We start from the raw sequence: 22,794 nt of genomic DNA, 5'->3' as shown, positions 1-22,794 counted from the left end.
TTCACAGGATGTACAGTTTGACTTGACTTAAACAAGCAGGTGGAATTTCTAAGAGCCAATTTAGCATAATCAATATAACTTCTTAAAAAGCAGACATTTACCCGAAGCTTCTCAACAAAAAAACCCTTCATAATGAGAAAAGTACTGTGGATCTCTGGAATATCCTGACAGGGCCAGGATTTGTCTTTGACGCTGTTAATTCAGCTTAAACGATTTCCAATATCTCGATGCCATTAGCCAGTATTTGGCTACCTGCATTGTATTTTCTTTGGGAATTTCACGCAAGAAATTATCTGTTGGTACAGTATTGGTTTCCTGTGTCTGCTATAACAAATCACCACAACGCTGGGGGCTTAAAACAACAGAAATTTATTCTCCCACAGTTCTGGAAGCCCAACATCCAAAATCAAGGTGTCAACAGGTATGTAGTCCATCTGAAGTTTCTAGGGGAGAATCTGTTCCTAACATCTTCCAAACTTTGGTGGCTGCTGGCATTCTTTGTCTTGTGGATATATGTCTCTGCTCTATGTCTTCTATTCTGTGAGTCTCCTTGGTTTATCTCTCAAAACTCCAATTTCTGCTTTCGCAAGGACACCTGTGTTGAAGTTTTCAATTTCAGTGGTATTTGCTCAAATTTTTATTATTTCTTTCCTTTTGCTTACTAGGGCTATAAGTTGCTCTTCTCTTTTTTGAAAGTTACCTAAGATAGAAGCTTAGATTATTGATTTTAGACATTTCTTTGATTCTATTATATTCATTCAGTACTATATATTTCCCTCTAAGTACTGTTTTCACTGCATTCTACACATTTTGATGAGTTGTATTTTCATTTTCATTTAGTTAAAAATATTTAAACATTTCTCAAGATTTCTTTTCTGATCCACTTGTTATTTAGAAGTATGTTGTTTACTTTCCAAATATTTCAGGATTTTTCCAGCTAATTTCGTTATGGTTTTCTAGTTTAATACACTTGTGGTCTTATGATATTTGCTCTTTTAGATTTGTTAAGGTGTGTTTTATGACCCAGAATGTGTTTTATCTTGATAAATGCTCCATGGAAGCTTCAGAAGACTATGTTGGATGAAGTAGTGTATAAATGTCAATTAGACTAAGTTTTTGTTTTTATTGAATGGCACACATGATGTCCTGGGTAAAAGAACTGAGGCAAACAGATCTTTTTTTAAAAGATTTTATTTATTTATTTGACAGAGAGAGAGATCACAAGCAGGCAGAGAGAGAGAGGAGGGAGCAGGCTCCCCGCCGAGCAGAGAGCCCGACGTGGGACTCAATTCAGGACCCTGAGACCACCACCGGAACCGAAGGCAGTGGCCCAAACCACTGAGCCACCCAGGTGTGAGAGTTTATGCTTATCTAGTTAGGAGTAAGGCTATAATTACTGTTTGCTATAGCTGTGGTATCAGAGGCTAGAATTTCCTTTAATGTCCTTGTTTTTATTTTCCTTATTGTCCTGTTTCCCTAGAGCCTTCTCCTTTTTATTTTTATTAACATATATTGTATTATTTGCCCCAGGGGTACAGGTCTGTGAATCATCAGGCTTACACATTTCACAGCACTCACCATAGCACATACCCTACCCACTGTCCATAACCCAGCCACCCTATCCTACCCCCAACTTTTTTTTTTTTAAGATTTTATTTATTTATTTGACAGACAGAGATCACAAGTAGGCAGAGAGGCAGGCAGACAGAGGGGGGAAGCAGGCTCCCTGCTGAGCAGTGATCCCAATGTGGGGCTTCATTCCAGGACCCTGAGATCACGACCTCAGCCGAAGGCAGAGGCTTATCCCACTGAGCCACCCAGATGCTCCTCCCTAGAGTCTCCTTCTTAACTAAAGTCTGAGTCTTGCTGTCCTTTCAGATATAATCTTCTGTTATGTAGGAGAACTGGTGTAGTGGTAAGTTGTGGGGGAGGGCAGTATTTTATAATCCTATGATTAAGTTTCAATGTTTTAGTGAGCCCATTTCCCTGGGCTGTGACTTTTACAAGTATTTCACAGTTAGCCATTTTCATTTAGGCGAGACAGGAAGGCTACAAGGGGCTGGAGTCCAGTAGTTCCCTTCTACCAGGCTATCTTAGGCTCTGATAAAAATAGTTTCCCTTGAGGATAGGCAGTTGTTAAGAAGAATGAAACAATCTGAGCTTATTTAAAAATTATTCCTTTCCTGGGGTGCTTGGGTGGCTCAGTCAGTTAAGTGTCTGACTCTTGATCTTAGCTCAGATCTTGATCTCACAGTTGTGAGTTGAAGCCTTGCTTTGGACTCCATGCTGGGTATGGAGCCTACTTTTAAAAAATGTTATTTTTCCCCTCTCTCTGCCAGAAACATTAAGGGGTTTTTCTCTGATCTTTACTGGGAGAACGTGGTAGAGCTCTTTGAGGTAAAACTCAACAAAGTTGGCAACCTCCTTAAGGCTGGCTCCACAGGAGTTTTTCTCTCTCAAATGTTGCTGCATCTCCAGCAATTATTCCATTATCCTTTGAGCATTCTTAGTAGACTCCAGCAGAAGCTTCTGCTGCAGGTAAACTGAGATTATGTGTTCACTCATTTCCCCAGTTTTCAAGGTAGTTGTTTGCCCTGTGACCTCAGTTCTCCAATGGACCTAAGAAGAGTTGTTGGTTTGATTTTCAGTTGGTTCAGCTTTTTCATTGCTGTTGTAAAAACAAAAGTGATGATCCCAAACTTTTTGCATGCCAGAATGGAAACCATATCATTGAGACCCACTTTTTAAAGATATTATAGAGTGGGCATATTTATCAGGAAAAGTAGTTGTACTTAATAATCCCTAAATTCTCTTCCAGGTCTGAGCTTTTCTTCTAGTTCTAACAAGTTTTGCCTTGTAAATTTTGCCCCATAAAATGGAGTTCAAAGCCATTATGATGTCTTTAATATTAGAGTTCTGAAGCAATATACAAATGGGGTGGGGGAAAGCCTGTATATAAATCATGAAGGTGAGGTCTTAGTTTCAGCTCACCACTTCTGTTGGGTCTAAGAAAAAGCTACCTCATATCTTTGGATTTTAGCTCATTCATTTATGGAATATGGCAGTTGGCTTACATTGCAATTAATGTTAACATTCTGCTATTCCAGAGGATGATTATTTAAAGGATTCATAGCAAAATTGTGCCTAATTTATGACTCACAACCTTGGTTCTCATACATGAAATACTTTATTGGCATTAAGCAAATAGCTATTTAAATGTCAGCAGTTGATCTGGGTACTTTATCTGGCAGCCTTCCATTTTCTAAATGGAAAGGAGAGGTCTTGCTGGTGCTCCCACTTATTTTAGAAATAAGAAATATAGTTCCTGGTGGTTAACAGATCTCCTGAAAACTAGACAAATTGGCCTCAGTTGAGCAAGATGGTTTTTGAATAGCCGATTAACTAAAAGGGGAACAAAAGCTACAGATATTAAATACTGATTTTCAGCAGTTGAGAACTCAAATTATTGAATTTGTCAACAGATTCAGTTGGAACATGAAAAGTTCAATCAGTCAGTGGGTTATTTAGGCTCTCATGCTCCCCAAAGATGGATTTTTTTCCTTCTTCTTTTTCTACTTCACCGATTTGAATATATTTTTGTGTGACTTGAACAAATAGGCTTTCTTTGGTTGCTATGTTGGCACAGAATAATTCTAATACTTGCCTGTATGCAATAAATTTACATGTGTCTGTACTTTCATCTTCTAACCAACTCAGATATCATTTAGCGAATATCTATGGCATGTCAGGTACTATTTTAGAGGAATTGATTTGAGTATCATCAACCTATAGATAGTAAATGAAAACAAGAATATGGATTAAAAAAAAAAAAAAGGCGCCTGGGTGGTTCAGTGGGTTAAGCCTCTGCCTTCGGCTCGGGTCATGATCCCAGGGTCCTGGGATCAAGCCTCGCATGGGGCTCTCTGCTCAGCAGAGAGCCTGCTTCCCCCTCTCTCTCTGCCTGCCTCTCTGCCTACTTGTGATCTCTCTCTGTCAAATAAATAAATAAAAATCTTAAAAAAAAAAAAAAGAATGTGGATGAGCTCTGTCAGAGAATGGGATGATGAGAATCCCCAATACTTAAAGTTTCAGTGGGAGGAAACCACTACTGAAAATAAAAATTTAGGGAAGTAACTATAGAATTAAAAATTTGTCTTCATTTGGGTTCCATAGGAAGCAGACCCCAAGACAAGGTTTAAGTCCAAGGAATTTATATGATGAATGAATGATCCCAGGAAGTCCCAGTAGAGGAGTAAGGAGGTGAGGCAGAGAAGAGAAGGTAGTAAAGGTTGCAAGTTCCTGCTGTGAGTAACTGAAGCTTCGCTTCACTGGAACTCTGCACTGAGAGGCAGTACAGACATGTCTCCTAGAATTGTCTTGGCTGAAGGGTGGAGGAGCTGAAGTATTTGTTCACTAATTGTTGTAAGTCATTGGTTAGGGGAAGTTCTTGGGAGATCTTCATTCCCTGGCATTGCTGACCTATCACATGTGCACCAAAAGCGGGTTCCAGTGGTCACAGAGAACCCTGAGTTCCACAAAAGAGGGTGTGCTGATGGTGGGTATAGGTCTGGGCCATCACGCACAGACTTAAGTGCTTAAGAGCTACAGATGCAGCATTAACAGCACTTGCCAAAGTTTAGTTCCCTGAGACTACCAAAGGGAGAGAGAATTTCTGGAGGAGAAAGTAGTAAATAATCTCAAAAAGACTGACACATCACATAAGTAAAAGGACGGAGAAAGTAATAAGGTGAGGGGAAGGCACTAACAGAAACAGAAAAGATAAAAAAAAAAAAGTGATAGAAAATGAGTATTTGATGGAGCAGGATACAAGAGGAGATGAAATGAGAGGTATGTGCTTATTTATAACTAAAATTCAGAATATATACAAAGACAGGGATTCCTGGGTGGCTCAGTCAGTTAAGTGTCTGCCTTCAGCTCAGGTCAAGATCCCAGGGATCAAATCCTGCATCAGGCTCCCTGCTTGAAGAGGAGCCTGCTTCTCCCTCTCCCTCTGCTGCTCCTCCTGTTTGTGCTCTCTCTCTGACAAATAAATAAAAAAATTTTTTTTTAAAAATCCCTTCATAATATACATAAAGACAAATTAAATATTACAATCAAAAATAAAAATGCCTTTTTGTGACTTAATTCATTTATCAACTTATTCAGGAGACTCTCCTTGAACTGCCAAGTCTGGCTTCAGTGTCACTTTTTCTTCTTTCCAGCGCCCCCTTTGCTCATTTTTATGATGGGATTTACCACTCAGACTCCAAGTTATTTATTTGCTGCTTATGCAGGGATGGTATCAGGCACAGAGAGAAGTTAGAGCTCCATTTGGTTCATTTGAGCTATAAAGCATTGAATTACTTTGTGCCCAGCAATCTTAGGACACCTGAATAGAAACTAAACCAGCATCCTGGGGGATATAAACCCGGTCACACAGTGTCCATCTCAAACTGAGGTTAGTCACGTCCTTGATGTTCTCTCCTGACATACCGATGAGCTGCACTGCAGCCCAGCATCAGAATACAGGGTGACTTCTTTGGAGCAATTACATTTTTCCTAAGCAGGCTCTAGATGGAGATATTCATCTATTGTTCTTTTGTTTTCTCAGCAGTTGGGGTGAACAGTATACTCGACAACTAAAAAAAAGTAAATTAAAATTATTCCTCATTTTTAAGTCTCTCAAAGACTTGTAGAAATGATTTAGAATATTATTTAAGGCAGATAAGATATGAAAAATATTTTTGCATTGCTAATCTGGATAATTTATTAAAGTGGGACACTGCTGCATGTTACCTCTTTCTATCTACGGACATTTTCTAAAGAAGATACAGATCAATTGCCTTTTTATATGAAATAGATTTAATCTGAAATACAAAGGAGTTAAAAAACATTTCAATATATTCTTTAAAATCTGCATTTTGTAAACAATGGTGGAGAGTACCAAAGTCAATTCACAATAGAAAATAAAAGACCAAATTTGCAAATCTTTTGCATGGATTTTAACCTTTAGGTAAGGTTTAAGAAGTTAGTATTGTTATTGCTATTGTTATTGAGTAATCACACGCCTCGCCTCAGTTCTTTGGGGGAAATGGGTTACTTGGTACCCTGCAGAACGTGTTTCAAGCAGGAGAGGAAAAGAAAAGGGAAATTAGTATGGAGTGAGGAGCGACACAGGTTGATGGAAGGAGAAGGTAACCAACTCCTCACACTACTGGGAGAACATTAACCTCGCTGAGCTTCTGCTTTCTCTGTGTCAGACAGGAACATTTCTTCCTGCTGTGCTTATCTTGTAGACTGATTAAGGTAAGAGAGGAAAAGAGTAAGTGGTTGTGAGGGGGAGGTGGAGGGGTTAGGGGCGAGGGGTGGAGGGTAGGGGGGGAGGTCAGGGCCAGCCGGCAGCAGGACATGACACGGCCCAGTGACTGCTTCTTCTGCTGGTGGTGGGGCGGACCTAGGCTTGAAGCTGAGCTTGAGTAACACAACTGTGAAAGAGATATACATACCTAGTACTGGGGTCTCCCATCCTGCTAACAGTTTGCATAACTGTGATGTGACTATGGGTTTATCATGGAAACTACTAGAAATTTTCTGACCACTATTTTGAGTGAAGAAAGAAGCCACTGAAATTTATATAAACCATGAGTTGCTTTTTGGGGTCACTCTGTGGAAGGACTTGTACCAGCAGGGACTCCGAAGTTCCAGAGCCCTTTGCTACTCCTTGCAAAGCTATGGCTTTCATCCTCTCAGTGGGCTTTTACTTGTGTTTTCAATCTGTGCAGGAACTCCAGCTCCCCTCTTCCCCCTCCTGCTTCCCAGCAGGGGATATTGAAGAGCAGCTATACAGCTCTCCCCAAACGTGAGACACCTGCTCCTGTGTTCACCCCTAGCAAGAAAACTCTGCTCTGGGTCTTAGATACACATCTCAACCTTAGCCAAGGAAACATGGAAGGCTTTCCTGGATCTGCTCGCAAACGAAAGACACACTTCCAAGAAGGTTAAGATGTACTCTCAGCTCCAAAAAGGCAGGCATATCTCAGAGTTGAGCATGCCAAAGCCAGTATTTAAGACAGCTACTTTAGGAATGTTAGCAGAATGATTCAGGACCTATCACTTAAACCAAGATCAAGCAGCGGCACAGGCAAAGTGCAATGCCTAGCCCAGCCCTCCCCCGAACTAGGTCAAGATTTCACAGAACACTCCAGAGCAATTCTTCAGCAACACAAGGATAAGTCTTATAAATTTTTCTATAAGATGTCAGTTCTCTGAGAACATAAGATTAACTGGCTTCTGAGCCATGGAGAGGGGTTGCATTCTTACCTCAAAGTGGGAGCACAAAGAAAGCAGAAAGGAAAAGACAATGTAATTTGAAATTAAATAATTCCATCAGTGACCTATAATGATTTGTCTTTTTGTTCTTTTATCTTTTCTTTTTTTCCCTCTTTTCCTTCTTTTGCATTGTGAAATAGAGAAGGCATATACAATTACGAAATGCAGGGTAAAGTGTGAGGCTCACTTTTAGATTTCAAGAATCATGTGAGATTTCGGGTGTTTGGTGGGGGTGTCAGTTACACTGAAGACTGCCTACCACCGAAGTAAAATCCATTACAGACTTTTTACCAGCTTGTTACAAAAAAGATGGCATTAATGTATAATGAGCCCTAAGTTAAATCATGATTTCAATTAATATGAACTGAATTAGTTGATAATCAATGTAATAATTGTAGATAGATTAGAACTGTAACTTCTGGGCCTTTACTGGTTCTCAGACTGGTTTAAGGAAATCTCATCCAACAGAGTATTGCCACCCAGCACACTTAACCGCCTTGTGATTTAATGCTTTAGTGACTAGAAGCTTTGGACAATGTCATGTGCTATGCCAGGGGATTAGCCAACCTGAGACTTTCCAAGGAGCATTTGCCGTGGACAGTCCCTCATGGACCAATCTGGACTTCAGTTCTGCAGTTTCAGAAGATGGATTTTACCAGCACGCTTAACACTAGGAATGAATGAGCTCAATAACTAGAATTAAGAGACTCATGTAAATGAACCTGCTGCGATAGTAAATTTACAGAGAGACTGGATAAACACACAAAAATGATTGAGACAGTGTTGTGAAAGATGTTACATAACAGGAGGCATTATAGCAGCCTTTGAATATAAACAAGAATATCCAGAATGGATGCAGCCTAGAAGCAGAAGCTCAGTTCCTGGAAATAAGAAAGTTGTGGCTCTAACGCCTTGATCCATTTTCCTGATCTTGAAAATCCAGCTGACTTTTCTGTCCCTTTGTTACATAATCTGCAAAAGTGGGCTGTCGGAGAAGCAGCAAAGGTGAAGTTGTCTGTAAGTACAACACGCTAAGATAATTAGCCACAGGAGACTGTTTTCTTCAAAGAAGTTCAAGTTTCCTGAAACTCTGGTTGGTGAGATTATTTTCATGCTTTTCAAGTTGGCATTTGAACTTTCAAATGAAAAAAAAATGTTCTTATTTTTACACAGCTAGAGGTGTGACAGAATTTTATTTCTGCCTCTCCTGGGTTGACTCGAAGTCACAACAAGAAGCAGCAGAGTTGAATGCTGCCAAATGGTGTATTATTCAAATGTAGTCGGGTACTCCCCCAAGCCCTGACACCCCCACTATTTTACTGGGAGGGGATACACACAGTAGTAATTATAATACTATTGATCTTGGACAAGCAGGCAGACACACACTCCTACATATTCATTACATCATTACATTACTGCCCAGCACACTTAGTCTTTGCTTTTCTTATCACTGTGAATGATAAGTTGAACATTACCTCCCCCCCACCATCTGCTAGATGTGGACTGACCCCATCACACATTCATGGCCTACTGGCTCCATTTGTGGCCCAAAGGTCTCAGGGCACATGCTGAGTTTTCTTTCTTCATGTTATGTGACATCATCTCTATGTTTATCTTCCCGTGGTCTTGTTTTCTATCATCGTTTTTGTTTCAGTGAACATTTTTTGACTCAAGGATAGGCATGTGGTCACACTGGAAGTTTCGTAAAGTGCCAAGACAAATATGAATGACATTAAAAGTAGTGTCTGTGTGTGTGTGTGTGTGTGTGTGTGTGTGTGTTTTACCATGGTTCAAAGCAAGAGAGCATAATCAAGGAACTGTTTTAGGAAGAAAATGGTCAAAATTAGCCTTTAAGTAGTCACTGAGGAAAATTCTTCAAATAGCATCTAATCAGAGGGAGTGACCAACAATAAAATAGAATCTAGAAGAGAGAATGGCCAGAGACATGACATGATTCCAAGTATATGCTGCCCAGAATGTATCTCCATGGGGGCCTGTGCTTTGGCTTTCTAATGAAGATTCACTTAGCCATTGCATTTCCAGGACAATATTCTTGTCCCATTGCTGCGTAACGGTAAATATGGGTTCTGACTCTAATTTCAGGGGAGAGTGAGGGATTTTCTCACCACCAAGCAATTCTCAGATACCAGCTGGGTGCCCTAAAATTCAACTTAATTCTGATGCTATCTCCCTAGGGATAACATCAGATCCCACGGATTAAGGGCTCAATCCCACAAGACTGTCCTCCACTTCGGATGCTAATGGCACGCACAGGTTGTTACCTGGGCTTCTGACCTGCCAATTACTGATTGGTGGTTTCCTCAACTCCTTCCTTGGGTTGATTATTTCTCACAGAACTCAGGAAGCCCATTTCCTCACTAGATTACTGGTTTATTACGAAGCATATTAAAAGATATGAATGAACAGCCAGATGAAGAGATACATAAGTGAGGTCCTGAACAAAAGAGCTTCTGTCCTTATGGAGTTTGGGGCCTGGCACTGTGGCACATGAAAGTGTTCTAGTTCACCAATCTGGAAGCTCTCTAAACCCTCTCTCTCTCAATCTGTTTTTTTTGTGTGTGTGTGTTTTAAATTATGAAGGCTTCACCCAAGCATGGTTGATTAAATCATTGACTACTGTGACCTATTCCACCCCCAGTCCCTTTCTCTTCCCCAGAAATCAGGGGCTGGGACTGAAAGAAGTTCCATCCCTCTGTTCATCGTTGGTTCCCCTGGCAACCAGCCTTAGGAGCTTTCCAAAAGTCATATCATTAACATAAACTCAGTTGTGGTAGGAAGCACTTATTATGAATAAAAAGACACCCATTTCACCTTTATGGCTCTGAAGGGATTTCAAGAACTGAGGACAAGAGACCAAACATTATAACAAAAGATGCTCCCAATTGTTCCTTATCTCTTAGAAAATTCCAAGGGTTTGGGAAGCTGTGATCTAGGAAGCATGGATGAAAACCAAATGTATATATATTTTAGTACAGATCATAATATCATAGGATAGTTACTTGTAGAATATTATGGTAAAGAACATAGATTTATAATCAGACCCATATTCAAACATGCCACAAAAAGTGGTAACTGTGTGACCTTGATAAATCCTTTTATTCCTCAGCATGGATTCTGTGGAGCAGCAGATCCCCCTTCAGGACTGCAGCACCAAATCCCCTAGCTGAGACCATTAGTGGCTGGTGGCTTTGAGTCCCTCCCCAAGTCGGCTCTCAGAGTTTCCTAGGGGATCCTTGAGGTCTTTGTTGAGACTAGTTCCAGTTCACCTTCCTCTGTCCACTCCTCCGCAGGTGGCTCTCCCCAGTCAAATCCCTGAATGTAAGAATCTGTCCCTGAGTCCATTTCTCCCAGGACATACTTGCAACCCTCTCTGAGTATCTGTTTCCTTACAACAGTATAGACCACTTCACAGTTTTGTGGAGAAGAAAGAACATGCCATTATTTTTTCTGTATCATACTAGAGGCAGGCTCTGCTGTCCTTTCAAGTTTCTCTTGCTGCTACCACCTTCCCTTTTCCTTCTTACACCACTAAGCTCTGAGAATAGCTATTTTGTGTCTGCCATGATTTTTCCTTTCGAGGCACTATTCTTGGCTTGCTATAAGCTTTTCTTTCTTTCTTTTTTTTTTTTTAATTTTCCTGTTTAAAACTCTGGTTTCTTCATGTGAAATAAGGCCTAAAATTAAGTCCCAATATTATGTGTTCCTTGGCATCTGGGACAAGGCAGGAGTACCTCAAATGACCTAATCACAAGTTCATGTCCTCACTCTCACTCTGCTCCCAGGAATAAGATTTCCTAGGAAACTTCTCTCCTTATGATGGGGACAAGCTATATTTCCTGATTATCCTTGAGTACCAGCTTTGGTTCCTTGACAATCTATGGAACTATTCAAGATTAAATTTTTTTTTTTAAATTTATTTGAGAGAGAGACAGTGAGAGAGCATGAGAGGTGAGAAAGTCAGAGGGAGAAGCCAACTCCCCGTGGAGCTGGGAGCCTGATGTGGGACTCGATCCTGGGACTTCTGGATCATAACTTGAGCTGAAGGCGTTGCTTAACTAACTGAGCCACCCAGGAGCCCCTATGGAACTATTCAAATGAGCCAACCATATCCTCCGTGGAAACCAGAAGTTAGCCAACTGCCTGATACCGCAAAGCCTGGCTCCCACCACCACTGACTGTTCACTCTGCTCCTCATTGTAAAGAAGCGTCATCCAACATGGTGTGTGGTGTCCTTCTCTTCCAGGCTGCAAGTATATGTGAAGGACAAATTGCAGTCAGTCTCATTTGTCCAATGTCAGTTGTTGTGGATTTGTCATTCCCACAACCCCGAGGCAAGAAACCATTTCTCACCAATAGGTAAAGACACGACTGAAACATTTCACTAAAAGAAAAGGGCCCTTTTTCAATGGCTCACTTCACTGTAATGAGCTTTCTTGTCTGAGATAAGAATTGTAAACAAGGCTCTAGTCAGTTTAGGGTGTAGGGGCTGAGGGCAGGCTGCCCCAAAATGTGTCACTTTGGTGTATTATTTTAAATTAAAAGTTACTTAAAATTAACAGCCAGTGCAAAAAAGAACACCCTGACCTCCCTTTGTCTCCAGAAATCAGGAAGTGAATCTCCCACCTGAAAGGTAGCCTTCCTGCACCAGGAACTAAAGACATACTGTTATCAATAGAGATAAGGAATTCAGAGAAGAGAAGGCTGTATTAAGAATCCTGTTACTTTTTACTAATTCAACCTCAGCTCAAATCCTGTTTAGAAGTCCTTACTAATTAAACACCTGAACATAAGTTTTCATGGTCCTGTCAATTCCTCACAGATTTATTATCTTTTTGTCTAAAAAGTATAAAAACTGCCTACCATCATTTCTTTGGGTCTCAATTTTATTATTGGTCCTCTGTGCACATGTGATTCAGTTTTATTTTTTTCTCCTGTTTATCTGTCTTGTGTCAATTTAATTCTTAGGCCAGCTAGAAGAATCTTGCAGGGAAGAGGAAAACAGATGTCTATATATGCAATCACACAGGTGTCAACCACTGGCATCTTATTTTAACAATTATTCCGTTGGTTACTTCTGCAATTCTTTAGCCACCCAGTCCCATAAATTCCCTCTCTACCATGTCCCTAGATATTATTGTCCATGTCCACATTAGAATTTTGAATGCCTAAAGCCTGCTTTGAGAAACTGAGATTGGTTCAGAGTCTCAGTTGAAAGATGCAGGTACAACCCCCAGGGAAGATGGTGGAATAGGAGGATCCTAGGTTCACTTTGTCCCAAAGACACAATTATATAACACTGATATCAGTCTTAGTAACCCAGAAAATGGCATGGAAACTGGCAGAACTGAATCTCCACTGCTAAATGTAGAGAAGAGGCCACATAGGAGAGGGTAGGAAGGGCAGAGACTCTGTCAGGAGCCGAATAGATCCAGGCCATCCATCAGGGGGAGGAATTCATGGTACAGAGAGGGAAGAGAAGCAGAGCCCCACACCAGGCACCACAGGCTTTGGGGACCCACAATGGGAAGACAAATCTCTGTAACCTTTGGTGTTGAAAACCAGAGAAGACCGGTTTTGTAAGTTTTTTTGTTTTTTTTTTTTTTAAATCAGTGGGGCTTAACACCTGGAACTTTTAAAGTCAGAGGAGAAGAGAGTTGGGGTAAATTGGATAGGGAGGTGAACCACGAGAGACTATGGACTCTGAAAAACAATCTGAGAGGTTTGAAGTGGCGGGGGGTGGGAGGTTGGGGTACCAGGTGGTGGGTATTATAGAGGGCACGGCTTGCATGGAGCACTGGGTGTGGTGAAAAAATAATGAATACTGTTTTTCTAAAAATAAATAAATTGGGAAAAAAAAAGTCAGTAGGCTTGGCTCTGGGAGATCTGGTGGATGATGGGAAACTGAGTTTCTGCCCTTAGAGATAGCAGAACAAAAAGCCTTGCTGATATATAGCACAGAAGAGGCAATTTGAAAAATATCCATGGTATACAGGAAGGAGATTTATTTAATAACCTCAGCATGTGCTGGAGGGATAGGGATCTTTGGGAGAATTCTCCAAGAGCAAAAGAGCTTGTGGGCACCTTTCCTTCCCTTCACCCCCAGGCTAGGTAAACTGACACCTGTGGGAACTAGCACAGCATTTGAACCCTCTCCTCCTAGCTAGTAATAGTGCACCCAGCCCTTGAGTGCTTCTGCAGAGCTGCCTCCTCCAACCCTGCTGGTCTCAGCAGGAGTTTTCTCAGGCAGCTGCAGGGCTCCTCCTGCAGCAGACCAGCACAGATTTTGTTGGCCTCATGTGCCCCCCCCCTCATTCTCCTGTGGATACACCCTCCAACATGCCCTTGAAAGGAGTCCATACAAAGTGTGCCATGAGCCTGGCAGTGTGTAAGCAGCCCTGATAGGGGCCAGCACCACTCCAAAGTGACTCATGCCCAGGGAGAAGGGAAGATAACCACACACAAGCCAGTACCAAGGCAGCCCCAGTGGTAGGCTGGGGGCAGGCACTGGGATTGACTGCAGGCTCTGCCCACCAAAGAAAGATTGTCAGGGGACCACACAGGGAGAGTACCCTGCAGTTCTGTGCTACTGAACTCTGGAAAAGGCATGGTCTGACTCTCCTCAAATCCAAGGTGGCCCCAGACTGGCCCACTACAACACAGAGACAAAAGCCTGCCCCAAATAGGACCACTGTAGATGACTGGACTGAAGGCAGAAGTGGCTCAGCCACAACAGTAGAGGGCATGCAAAATACATAGGAGATATCTCTCTAGTGCCAGGTTAGTGAATAGAAGATAGCTCACCAGAACAGAACCATTCACTAGTACCTGTCACTTCAGGGTACTACAGAAATCATCTTCATAAAGCCACTACTTTCAAGAGCTGACTTCCCTAAAACTTAGAAACAGATACAAAGAGTTAGACAAAATGATACAGAGGAATATGTTCCAAATGAAAGAATAGGACAAAAACCACAGCAAGAGAGCTAAATGAAATGGAGATAAGTAATACGCCTGACAGAGAGTTTAAAGCAATGGTCATAGAGATACTCAATGGACTTTAGAAGAGAGTGGACAACCTCACTGTGACCATCAACAAATAGAATACAAAAAAGAACCAAGCAGAGATAAAGAACATAATAACTTAATTTAGAAATACACTAGGTGGAATAAATAGTAGATAAGAGAAAGCAGAAGAATGGATTAACAACTCAGAGGACAAAGCAAGGAAAGCAATCAAGCCGAACAGGGGAGAGAAAACTGAACATTAATGAAAGAAAATAGATTCAGGGAAATCAGTGATACCATCAAGTGTAGTAACATTCACATTATGGGGGTCCCAGAAGAAGAAGACAGAAAAGGGGGCAGAAAATTAATTTGAAGAAATATAGCTAAAAATGTCTCAAATCTGGGGAAGAAACAGAAATCCAGACCAAAGAGGCACAGAGACCTCCAACAAAATCAACATAAGGAGGCCCATACCAAAACACATAATAATTAAAATGGCACATCAAAAAATGGGCAGAAGATATGAACAGACACTTCTCCAATCAAGACATACAAATGGCTATCAGACACATGAAAAAATGTTCATCATCATTAGCCCTCAGGGAGATTCAAATTAAAACCACATTGAGATATCACCTTACACCAGTTAGAATGGCCAAAATTAACAAAACGGGAAACAACATGTGTTGGAGAGGATGTGGAGAAAGGGGAACCCTCTTACACTTTTGGTGGGAATGCAAGTTGGTACAGCCTCTTTGGAGAACAGTGTGGAGATTCCTCAAGAAATTAAAAATAGAGCTTCCCTATGACCCTGCCATTGCACTCCTGGGTATTTACCCCAAAGATACAGATGTCGTGAAAAGAAGGGCCATCTGTACCCCAATGTTTATAGCAGCAATGGCCACAGTCGCCAAACTATGGAAAGAACCAAGATGCCCTTCAACGGATGAATGGATAAGGAAGATGTGGTCCATATACACTATGGAATATTATGCCTCCATCAGAAAGGATGAATACCCAACTTTTGTAGCAATATGGACGGGACTGGAAGAGATTATGCTGAGTGAAAGAAGTCAAGCAGAGAGAGTTAATTATCATATGGTTTCACTTATTTGTGGAGCATAACAAATAGCATGGAGGACAAGGGGTGTTAGAGAGGAGTAGGGAATTTGGGTAAATTGGAAGGGGAGGTGAACCATGAGAGACTATGGACTCTGAAAAACAATCTGAGGGGTTTGAAGTGGCCGGGGGGTGGGAGGTTGGGGTACCAGATGGTGGGTATTATAGAGGGCACGGCTTGCATGGAGCACTGAGTGTGGTGAAAAAATAATGAATACTGTTTTTCTGAAAATAAATAAATAAATAAATAATAAAAAAAATGGCAAAAAGTAGTGACAAACAGAGAATTTCAAAAACAGCAAGAAGAATACAGTTACTAAAAAGGGAAACCCCTTAAGCTATCAGTAAGTAGATTTTTCTGCAGTCCAGAACAGAGTAGGATGATATATTCAAAATGCTGAAAGAAAAAAACCCCTGCAGCAAAGAATACTCTACCCAGCAAGGCTGTCATTCAGAACAGAAGGAGAGATAAAGAATTTCCCAGACAAAAAAAAAAAAAAGTTAGAGGAATTCATCATCACTAAACCATCCTTACAAGAAATGTTAAAGGGGACTCTTTGAGTGGAAAGGGAAGACCATAAGCAGGAGTAAGAAAAGTAGGAAGCATTAAAATTAAGTATATTTATAAAAACCCATCAAGGGACTCACAAAATAAAAGGATGTAAAGTGTGATAACATATACCTAAACCCTGGGTGGAAGAAGAGTGAGTATTTGGTGCTTTTAGAATGGGTTCAAACTTAGGCAACCATCAACTTAATATAGACTGCTATATGCATAAGCAGTTATATATAAACTTAATGATACATACAAGTAAAAAACCAGTAATAGACATGCAAAGAATAAAAAGAAAGGAATCCAGGTATATCACCTAAAAACAAACAAAACAAAACAAAACAAAAAAACAGCAAACCATGAGAGAAGAGAGCAAGCCAAGAAAGGAACAGAGGAACTACAAAAACAACTGTAAAACAGGTAACAAAATGGCAAAAAGTAAAAGCCTATGAATAATAACTTTGAATGTAAATGGACTAAATGCTCTGATCAAAATACATAGGATGATGGAATGGATAAAAAAGAAAGACCCATCTGTATTCTGCCAACAAGAGACTCATTTTAGACCTAAAAGACATATGCAAATTGTGAAGGAAGGAATGGGAAAGCATTTAACAGGCAAATGGAAGTGAAAAGAAAGCTGAGGTAGCAATACTTCTATCAGACAAAATAGACTTTAAAACAAAGTCTGTAACAAGAGACAAAGAAGGACACTATCTAAGCATAAAGGGAACAATCCAACAAGACACAACAATTGCAAATACTTATGCACTCAATATGGTAGCAGCCAAATATGTAAAGCAGCTAATAACAAATATAAAGGAAGTAATTGATAGTAATACAATAATAGTAGGGAACTTTAACATACCACTTACATTAAAGGATAGATTATCTAAACAGAAAATCAGCAAGGAAACGGTGGCTGTGAATTACACATTGGCCAGATGGATCTAACAAATATATCTAGAATTTTTCATCTTAAAACAATGGAGCACACATTCTTTTCAAGTATGCAGGAAACATTCTCCAGAATAGTACACATATTAGTTCACAAAATAAGTCTCAACAAATTAAAAAAGATCAAAGTCATTCCATGCATCTTTTTCTAATTACAATACTATTAACTAGAAATCAACCACAAAAAAAAATCTGGATAGAGCTCACATACATGGAAGTTAAATAACATGCTACTAAATAAAAGCAGGCCAACCAAGAAATCAAAGAGGAAATAAAAAAATACATGGAGACAAAAGAAAATGAAAATGCAATGGTCCAGAATCTTTGGGATGCAGCAAAAGCTGTTTTAAGAGGAAGTTTATACTTATGCAGGCCTATCTCAAGAAGCTAAAAAACACTCAAATAAACAATCTAATCTTACACTTATAGGAACTAGAAAAAGAAAAACAAAAGAAATCCAAAACCCGTAGAAGGAGGGAAATAATAAAGATTAGAGCACAAATAAAGAATATAGAAATTGAAAAAACAATAGAACATAGCAATGAAACCAGGAGCTGGTTCTTTGAAAAGATCTATCAAATTAATAAACCATTAGCCAAACTCACTATGAAAAATTATACGTCAACAAACTAGACAACCTAGAAGAAATGGGAAAATTCCTAGAAACATTTAACCCCCCAAAACTAAATCAAGAAGAAATTGAAAATTTGAACAGACCAATCATCAGTAATGGTATTGAGTCAGTAATCAAAAAACTCCCAAGAAACAAATGTCTAGGACTAGATGGCATCCCAGGTGAATTCTACCAAACATTTAAAGAAGAGCTAATACCTATTCTTCTCAAGCTAGTCCAAAAAACAGAAGGGAGGTACAACTCCCAAATTCTTTCTATGAGGCGTCATTACCCTAAAACTCAAACCCGAAAAAGACACCACAAAAAGAGAGAAGTAGAGGCCAATATCTCTGATGAAGATAGATGTAAAAGTCCTCAACAAAATAGCAGCAAACCAAATCCAACAATACATTAAAAAAAAAAAAATCATTCACCACTATCAAGTGGGATTGCAAGAGGTGGTTTAAAATTCCCAAATCAATGAACACAATACAGTCACAACAATAAGAGAAAGGACACACAAAAAAAAGATCATTTCAATAGATGTAGAAAAAGCATTTGACAAAGTACAACATCCAGTCATGATAAAAACTCTCAATAAAGTAGGCTTAGAGTGAACATACCTCAACAGAATAAAGGCCATATATGAAAAACCCACAGCTAACATTATACTCAATGGTCAAAAACTGAGAGCTTTCCCCCTAAGCTCAGCAACAAGGAAAGGATGTCCACTCATACCAATTTTTTTTCATACCACTTTTATTCAATATATTACTGGAAGTCCTAGCCACAGCAATCAGACAACAAAAAGAAATAAAGGGCATCCACACTGGTAAGGAATAAGTAAAACTATCACTATTTGCAGACGACATGATACTATATACAGAAAAACCTAAAGACCCACCAAAAAACTATCAGAACCAATAAATAAGTTCAGTAAAGTCACAGGATACAAAAACAATAGAGGAATCAATTGCACTTCTATATACTAATAATGAAGTAACAGAAAGAGAAATTAAGAAAACAGTCCCATTTATAATTGTACAAAAATAATAAAATACCTAGGAATAAACTTAACCAGGGAGGTGAAAGACTTGTACTTGAAAACTATAGAACACTGATGACAGAACTGAAGATGACACAAACAAGTGGAAAGACATTCCAAGCTCATGAACTGGGAGAATAAATATTATCAAAATGGACATACTACCCAAAGCAATTTACAGATTTAATGCAATCCTTATCAAAATATCAACAGTATTTTTTTTCTTTTTAAGATTTTATTTTTTTTTCAATTTATTTATTTTCAGAAAAACATTATTCATTATTTTTTCACCACACCCAGTGCTCCATGCAAGCCGTGCCCTCTATAATACCCACCACCTGGTACCCCAACCTCCCACCACCCCCCGCCACTTCAAACAGTATTTTTCACAGAACAAATAATCCTAAAATTCGATGGGACCACAAAAGACCCTGAATACCTAAAGCAATCTTGAAAAAGAAGGACAAAACTGGAGTTATCATAATCCCAGATTTCAAAATATACCTCAAAACTGTAGTAAACAAAACAGCATGGAACTGGCACAAAAATAAACACAGAGATCAAAAAAGTAGACCAGAGATCCCAGAAATAAGCCCATGATTATATGGGCAATTAATCTTTGACAACAGAGCCAAGAATACCTAATGAGGAAAAGACAGTCTCCTCAACAAATGGTGTTGGGAAAACTGGACCACTCTCTTACACCATACACAAAAACTCAAAATATTTTAAGGACCTAAATATAAGACCTAAAACCACAAGTATCCTAGAATAGAGCATAGGCAGTAATTTCTCTGATGTAGAGATTTTTTGCTATGGCAAAAAATTTCTCTGATGTAGAGATTTGTTGCTATGGCAACATTTTTCTAGATATGTCTCTGGGGGAAGGGAAGAAATAAATTACTTAGACTACATCAAAAGAAAAATCTTCTTTACAGCAAAGGAAACAATCAACAAACTAAAAGACAATCTATTGAATGGAATAAGATACTTGCAAATGACATATCCGATAAAGGGTTAGTATACAAAATATATAAGGAACTTATACAACTCTACACCAAAAAATAAAATAATCCAATTAAAAAATGGGCAGAATACATTAACAGACATTTCTTCAAAGGATGGTCAAGAGACACATGGAAAGATGCTCAACACCACTCATTATCAGGGAAATGAAAATTAAAACCACAATGAGATATTGCCTTGCACCTGTCAGAATGGCTAAAATAAAAAAACCCGAAAAATAACAAGTGTTGGTAAGGATGTGGAGAAAGAGGAACCCAATGCAAACTGGCACAGTCACTGGGGAAAACAGTATGGAGGCTGCTCAAAAAACTAAATATAGAATTACCATATGACCCAAGAACTCCGCTACTGGATATTTACCAGAAGAATATGAAAACACTAATTCAAAAGATATGTGCACCTCTATGTTTATTGCAGCAGTATTTACAATAACCAAATTATGGAAGCAACCCAAGTATTCCTTGGTAGACAGATGGACAAAGGAAAGTGGTATATACACACAATGGAAAATTACTCAGCCTTAGAAATGAATGAAATCTTGCATCTGCAACAACATGGATGGATCTAGTGGGTAAATGCTGAATGAAATAAGTCAGAGAGAGACAGGTATCATATGATTTCACTGTGCATAGAATTTAAGGACCAAAAAGGAAAATAAAGAAAATAGAGACAAACCGAAAAACCAGACTCTTAATTATAATGAACAAACTGATGGTTACCGGAGGCATTAAGAGTACACTTATTTTGATGAGTGCTGAGTAATGTATAGAATTGAATCATTATATTGCACATCTGAAACTAATATAACACTGCAGGTTCATTATGCTGGGGTTAAAAAAAAGAGAGGTACAATGAATTTTTGTATCTCAGTCATCAAAATATACTCCTAGCTGTCAAACTCAACTTTTATCTAAGGCTTTACTCTTTCTATATCTCTCACCCATTTGCATTTTTCACTTACCCTCTTTGAGGTGATTACTTTCAAATATCTCTCTATTTTCCTTCACTCCTGAGGGGCAATTTCATATTTTCAACTACCACAAGGATAATTCAGATGGCTGCCCTATCACCAAATCCTGTTCTACATTTTAAAAGAATTTATGTTTCCTTCAACACAAATTTTCTCCTACAGTTGACTGATTCCTAATAGTCTATTTTTTCCACCTACATTTCTTAGTCTCTGTTGCAGGTGGACCAAGCCTATAGGCATATACTAAGACTAGCTGTGCACCGAAATAACCCTAGAAGTCATGCACCATCCAAAGGAGGCAGCCCCATGCCGTGGCACATTGTTTGCACACAGAGATGTGAATGTATTGTGCCTCATGTGATTTTTTTTTCTTTTTTTCTTTTTTTTTTTTTTTAAGATTTTATTTATTTATTTGACAGACAGAGATCATAAGTAGGCAGAGAGGCAGGCAGAGAGAGAGAGAGAGAGGAGGAAGCAGGCTCCCTGCTGAGCAGAGAGCCCAATGTGGGGCTCGATCCCAGGACCCTGGGATCATGACCTGAGCTAAAGGCAGAGGCTTTAACCCACTGAGCCACCCAGGTGCCCCGCCTCATGTGATTTTTTTAGGTGAATCCAGAAATCCAGATTTTCATGTGAAATTTTTCAATTTTCAAACATTGGTTCAAATTTATTCATCACTATTTGGGCCACAAAAAATGTCTGTGGGCTATATTCTGCTGATGGGACATTTGTTTGCAATCTGGAACTGTATGATCGCTAAGTCTTTGTCAGCACACAGCACCACATCCATTAGGCAGATGTTCACACATTGGTCCATAATAATATTATGGAAGTATCTATTTCATTGCATCATAACCCTGCTTTAAAAACAAAAATTAAAACAGATAAACAAAAATCCTAGGGCTGCCTGGACTTTAAACCTCATACTACCCACTCTAAGCAAACTCATCTTCACAGAAATGTGCCATGTTCATTTACTTGTGTTTGTATATCTTTTCTACTGTGCTGGCTACCATGTGATCATCTATGCCCCTGCTGCTTAGCCAAATCATATCAGTCTTTAAGGGTCACCCAACTCATTCAAAGCAACCTTCCTGGATCAGCAGAGTCATCACTGGGCCACTTTTATTTTGACTCCCTGATGCATTTATAGCTGAGAGCACATTAAGTTGCCTTTAAATACATTATCATATATTAGCAGTACTATTCCAAGTACATTAGCACTCTCTCTTAAACCAGAATGAAAGCTGGAACAGTTCTTGAACCATGCCATTTTTATATTTCTCAAAGTGCTCAGTACTATTCTTCAGCATTATGTGACAAATTTTCCTGTGTCACTCAGACTGCTAGTGCATAGGACAATACTCCACTACAAATGCAGCTGGTAACACCTTTAGAGAAGATGGGTGAGGATGTTTTAACTTGAAAGCAGTCCATGTCTAGTAGAAGGTAAAAGAGGGCAGAGAAAGAGAGTAAGCAGAGGGACATCTAGCACATCGTTTTTTTTGTTTGTTTGTTTATTTTGTTTTTTTTTTTAATTTTTAAAAATTTTATTTATTTATTTGACAGACAGAGATCACAAGTAGGCAAGTAGGCAGAGAGGCAGGCAGAGAGAGATAGAGGAAAGCAGGCTCCCCACTGAGCAGAGAGCCCAATGCGGGGCTCGATCCCAGGACCCTGAGATCATGACCCAAGCTGAAGACAGAGGCTAAACCCACTGAGCCACCCAGGTGCCCCTATCATAGCACATCTTAGCATAACTACTTACTTACTATACAAAAAGGCAAGGAGAAAAAGGGCATGATTGTTTAACAGAGAATTTGAATTCCAAATAAATTATCTTACAAAAAAATCAAACTTGCTTTTTCAAACATTTTTGAACTGGTGAAAGAGAAAAAAAAATCACATTGCAAAGAAAAATCTGTAGGCTTAAATAGCAAGTTAAGACCACTATATTCATAAAATAAATAAATGCTTCAAATATTTTACACAAATTCAAATTTTTCAAAAAACAGGTCAAATGTTTACCATATGTTTGTTTCGGCAACTGAAATACCATTTATCAAACTGACATTACACTGGACTGCACTTCCTATCCTACAAACAGTACAGGTGCATCACTGAGGCTGATATGCACATGTGCGTATTACATACGT

Source organism: Neovison vison, chromosome 8 (assembly GCF_020171115.1).
Source record: "Neovison vison isolate M4711 chromosome 8, ASM_NN_V1, whole genome shotgun sequence".
Classification (NCBI taxonomy): Eukaryota; Metazoa; Chordata; class Mammalia; order Carnivora; family Mustelidae; genus Neogale; species Neogale vison.
The sequence above is the reverse complement of the archived record's forward strand: the minus strand, read 5'-3'. Positions refer to the sequence as shown.